Below are 6000 nucleotides of genomic sequence, written 5' to 3'. Positions count from 1 at the left end.
TGAATACAATTATTTCTCCAATAGACATATGAATAGATTTATTCTACAGCGAAAGATTCTAAGCCACACCAACTCATTGACTCGTCTCAAACAAAATAAAGAGTCACTAGAGAGGTTCTGCAAAACGAAAATGCGTACAAACTTTCGTTCCACGTCATGAAGTGCGAAACTTCGCACGAACTTTCGCAACTCTGGACGCGAAACTTGCAGGGAACGCGAAATGAACAGTCGTACACACTTTCGTGAGATCGGGTCATGGCGTACGTGCACTTGGCCCGCGCAAACTACGAAAATGTGCAGAACGCAACGTTCGTGCAAAAATTCGTACACACTTTCGCAAAGACTGTCGCGAAACTTCGTTCGAATTTTCGTTTTGCAGAACCTCTCTACTGAACGCTTCTTTAGCAACATGACGGCAACTGAAACAGCAACAGAGAAAGTACGATACATGTACAGCACATTCTTGCAGGTACTACAAACAGATTGCAGATCGTAATTCTTGCTTTGGCGGCACGAAACTTTATTTGGGGCAGTGCAATCTCGGTGGTACTCACAAATAATAAATCAAACAGCCCAGACTCGAGGAAACAAATCCAATCATACAAGTACGAGATCTTCACGAGACGAGACTGCACCCATTGGCTTGTTTCGTATGAAGCAAACAAGTTTACTGAACCTCTCCACAATGGAGATTTTCCCTGATATGCGAATTTATTTTGCAAACTCGGTCAATGGGTCCTTGAACCTTTCCCTCCAGATTGGGAACTGCCAACGATAGTATGCCACTGACCAGTGCCTTACTTGTAATGTACCAATGTACAATGAATATGAGTATTTCGACAACACATTTAACATAAGCCTTATCGTCAAGAAGGTGAACTCGCGTTCTTCGCACACTGTAGACAAGGGCAAAGAGATTTAAATGGATCTAAATCCGAATAAAATCAGCACACGTTTCCGTAAATGAAAGGGTGAGCATAAGCAAATGAATCGAAGGAAACCGGTCAACTCAGAGATCACCTGTCATCGAGTATTCCGTAAAAGGAGGCCTCGGCAGCGGAAAAGCTAAATTTAGAAAAGAGATCCTGTCACCTTTTCCATTATTTATTGCATTCCGCCCAAAATCAGCACACTTTTCGTAAATGAAAGAGTCAGCACAAGCAAATGAATCAAAGGGAACTGGTCAACTCACCTGTCATTGAGTAATATTCCGCGAAAGGAGGTCTCAGCAGCGCCGAAACGAAATAAGCCAGGCCAGGAGACGAAATATCCGAAACAGCTCATACAAGAAGCAGTTCCAAAGGAGAAAGTAATATAAATTCATTATTAGTTCCTCGCGCATGCACATCCAAACACGGACTGCATGCACTGCAACACAATGTCTGCCGGGCACGTGCACAGCACCCGGCTACCACCCGTTGGTAGATCTAATACCGAGCACCTTACGTAGAGACTTACGTAGCCTAAGTGAAATACCGAGCACCTTACGTAGAAACTTACGTAGCATAGCGGTGTCGTTTTTCTTGCCATGTGAACACAATAATAGAAAAGCTGACAGGATCGCTTTTCTAAATTATAGCAATAAAAACTGCTTTATGGCAGTTTTCTAAAAAAAGTTATTGTGTTCTAGTCCATGGACCGGACCCCGTCTAAAAAGTAAGAAATTAACGAAATGTGATTGCTGAAAATTAAAATTTCACACAAAACCTCACAATAATCACAACACTTGAAATGCTGCTTTCAACTTTAACTTGTACTGCACCAACAATTGGCAACATGCATGCATAGGAAAGAGGATCACGAGGGGAAAAGGTTTTCTACATGTAGCCTTTAATTCTGTGTGTGATTATTGTGAGGTTTTGTGTGAAATTTTAATATTCAGCAATCACATTTCGTTAATTTCTTACTTTTTAGACGGGGTCCATGGACTAGAACACAATAACTTTTTTTAGAAAAAAGCCATAAAGCAGTTTTTATTGCTATAATTTCTTTTGTTTTTTCTGTCACCAATCAATGGAATGCCCTATATCAATATGTAAATGATGGCCTTCACATCATATCAAGAGGTGGACTCTTGATCATATCAATACCGTATTATACGCATTATTATTATTATTATTATTAAATTTTTGATAGGGCAATCCCCACATGCAAGCCTTTTCTTGCAGAAAATGGCACTAACATAATGCATGTTCTTCTGCGGGGAAACATGTGAGTAGTGGTGGTGATACTTTTTTATACGGAGGTCATTCTGTGCATGTTCAATTGTTGCTGTTGCAGAATTTCATGACTCTTTGTCTTGCCTTTCAGATATTTCAGATTTCCCCACCCTCGATCAGATTTATTTGAGAAATGTAGCCATGCGCCAGGTGCGTGTCGCAGATGTTTTTGTTGATTCTGTGTTTATAATGGTTTATAATCATGGGTTATCGTGATAAGATCATCCAGCATCATTAGGGAGGTTCTGCTATACGTGAAACGTAGAGAAATCACGTAGAGAGCAAGTGTCTGGGTTAGAGTCTACGGCTTCGCGTGTTTTGGCTCCAGATTTCTACGCGGAGATGGGGTTCTCTACGTTGTGGCACACGCAGAGAAAATGCGTACGGATTTGCTGGGTATCGATCAACTGCATGCAGAAAACTGCCAAATATGGAAGGGGAAATTCCCAGTACACATTCCACGTGACTTCTCTAGGTGAAACGTAGAGCAGAACAGCATTTCTTTACGTTACGGGAACGCGAAGAAAGTTCGCGTGATTCTTTGTGTCGCGTTCCCAAAACGTAGAGCAGAACCTCCCTAATGTCTGCCGTGCACGTGCACAGCACACGGCTACCACGCGTTGGTAGATCTAATACCGAGCACTTTACGTAGAGACTTACGTAGCCTAAGTGAAATACCGAGCACCTTACGTAGAAACTTACGTAGCATAGCGATGTCGTTTCTTCTGCCATGTGAAAACAATAATAATTATAGCAATAAAAACTGCTTTATGGCAGTTTTCTAAAAAAAGTTATTGTGTTCTAGTCCATGGACCGGACCCCGTCTAAAAAGTAAGAAATTAACGAAATGTGATTGCTGAAAATTAAAATTTCACACAAAACCTCACAATAATCACAACACTTGAAATGCTGCTTTCAACTTTAACTTGTACTGCACCAACAATTGGCATCATGCATGCATAGGAAAGAGGATCACGAGAGGAAAAGGTCTTCTACATGTAGCTTTTAATTCTGTGTGTGATTATTGTGAGGTTTTGTGTGAAATTTTAATTTTCAGCAATCACATTTCGTTAATTTCTTACTTTTTAGGCGGGGTCCATGGACTAGAACACAATAACTTTTTTTAGAAAACTGCCATAAAGCAGTTTTTATTGCTATAATTTCTTTTGTTTTTTCTGTCACCAATCAATGGAATGCCCTATATCAATATGTAAATGATGGCCTTCACATCATATCAAGAGGTGGACTCTTGATCATATCAATACCGTATTATACGCATTGATGTGCAAGCCTTTTCTTGCAGAAAATGGCACTAACATAATGCATGTTCTTCTGCGGGGAAACATGTGAATAGTGGTGGTGATACTTTTTTATACGGAGGTCATTCTGTGCATGTTCAATTGTTGCTGTTGCAGAATTTCATGACTCTTTGTCTTGCTTTTCAGATATTTCAGATTTCCCCACCCTCGATCAGATTTATTTGAGAAATGTAGCCATGCGCCAGGTGCGTGTCGCAGATGTTTTTGTTGATTCTGTGTTTATAATGGTTTATAATCATGGGTTATCGTGATAAGATCATCCAGCATCATATTGCACTGAAATCGTAATCCTGTTGATGTCGATACAACTTTTGGAAGTAGTTCAATGACTTCAAACTGTTAGTCCACGATTTTCTAAAACAACACAGCAAAGGAGGAACAATAAACATGTATTAAAATGTAAACAAATACATTGCTGAGTCCGACACCTCGTTCCAACAACTACACTGATCATGAGGATAAAAGGGTCAAGGCTATGGTTGGAGGTACTGATACTGAGAGATAAACAAGGCACTCCATGATAATAAAATCTTACACATCTTTTGGTGAGTATGAATGATATCCAGTCGAAACTCTTTAGGACGAACACCAAGGGGCCGATGGTATTTATTCTGTGAGTTTGTCTTAGCCAATTTTATAACCAGTGAATACAATTATTTCTCCAATAGACATACGAATAGATTTCTTCTGCAGCGAAAGATTCTAAGCCACACGGACTCATTGACTCGTCTCGTATGAAACAAAAGAGTCACTAGAGAGGTTCTGCAAAATGAAAAAGCGTACAAACTTTCGCTCTACATCTTGAAGTGCGAAACTTCGCACCAACTTTCGCAACTTTGGACGCAAAACTTGCAGGGAACGCGAAATGAACCGTCGTAGGAAATTTCGTGAGATCGGGTCATGGCGTACGTGCACTTGGCCCGCGCAAACTACGAAAATGTGCAGAACGCAAAGTTTGTGCAAAAATTCGTACACACTTTCGGAAGGACTGTCGCGAAACTTTGTTCGAATTTTCGTTTTGCAGAACCTCTCTACTGAACCTTTCTTTAGCAACATGACGGCAACTGAAACAGCAACAGAGAAAGTACGATACATGTACTGCACATTCTTGCAGGTACTACAAACAGATTGCAGATCGTAATTCTTGCTTTGGCGGCACGAAACTTTATTTGGGGCAGTGCAATCTCGGCGGTGCTCACAAATCAAACAGCCCAGACTCGAGTAAACAAATCCAATCATACAAGTACGAGATTTTCACGAGACGAGACTGCACCCATTGGCTTGTTTCGTATGAAGCAAACAAGTTACTGAACCTCTCCACAATGGAGATTTTCCCCGATATGCGAATTTTTTTGGCAAACTCGGTCAATGAGTCCTTGAACCTTTCCCTCCAGATTGGGAACTGCCAACGATAGTATGCCACTGGCCAGTGCCTTACTTGTAACGTACTAATGTGCAATGAATATGAGTATTTCGACAACACATCTAACATAAGCCTTACCGTCAAGAAGGTGAACTCGCGTTCTTCGCACACTGTAGGCAAGGGCAAAGAGAAATCAGCACACGTTTCCGTAAATGAAAGGGTGAGCATAAGCAAATGAATCGAAGGAAACTGGTCAACTCAGAGATCACCTGTCATTGAGTATTCCGTAAAAGGAGGCCTAGGCAGCGGAAAAGCTAAATTTAGAAAGGAGATCCTGTCAGCTTTTCCATTATTTATTGCATTCCGCCCAAAATCAGCACACTTTTCGTAAATGAAAGAGTCAACACAAGCAAATGAATCAAAGGCAACTGGTCAATTCACCTGTCATTGAGTAATATTCCGCGAAAGGAGGTCTCAGCAGCGCCGAAACGAAATAAGCCAGGCCAGAAGACGAAATATCCGAAACAGCTAATGTTTTTGTTGATTCTGTGTTTATAATGGTTTATAATCATGGGTTATCGTGATAAGATCATCCAGCATCATTAGGGAGGTTCTGCTATACGTGAAACGTAGAGAAATCACGTAGAGAGCAAGTGTCTGGGTTAGAGTCTACGGCTTCGCGTGTTTTGGCTCCAGATTTCTACGCGGAGATGGGGTTCTCTACGTTGTGGCACACGCAGAGAAAATGCGTACGGATTTGCTGGGTATCGATCAACTGCATGCAGAAAACTGCCAAATATGGAAGGGAAAATTCCCAGTACACATTCCACGTGACTTCTCTAGGTGAAACGTAGAGCAGAACAGCATTTCTTTACGTTACGGGAACGCGAAGAAAGTTCGCGTGATTCTTTGTGTCGCGTTCCCAAAACGTAGAGCAGAACCTCCCTAATGTCTGCCGTGCACGTGCACAGCACACGGCTACCACGCGTTGGTAGATCTAATACCGAGCACTTTACGTAGAGACTTACGTAGCCTAAGTGAAATACCGAGCACCTTACGTAGAAACTTACGTAGCATAGCGATGTCGTTTCTTCTGCCA

The 6000-nt window shown here is 41.4% G+C and overlaps 1 long non-coding RNA gene across 1 annotated transcript; it reads right to left on the bottom strand.

The window, feature by feature from the left end:
* Positions 1-3823: 3823 nt before the first annotated feature.
* On the bottom strand, positions 3824-5423 carry LOC135826980 (uncharacterized). Its single transcript, XR_010555352.1, has 3 exons — positions 5343-5423; positions 5040-5071; positions 3824-3892 (listed from the first exon to the last, which is right to left on the bottom strand). It is a non-coding gene; the product is annotated as an uncharacterized LOC135826980 (long non-coding RNA).
* Between the last annotated feature and the right edge of the window lie 577 nt (positions 5424-6000).

This window comes from Sycon ciliatum, chromosome 11, assembly GCF_964019385.1.
Source record: "Sycon ciliatum chromosome 11, ocSycCili1.1, whole genome shotgun sequence".
Classification (NCBI taxonomy): Eukaryota; Metazoa; Porifera; class Calcarea; order Leucosolenida; family Sycettidae; genus Sycon; species Sycon ciliatum.
The sequence above is the reverse complement of the archived record's forward strand: the minus strand, read 5'-3'. Positions and strand labels throughout refer to the sequence as shown.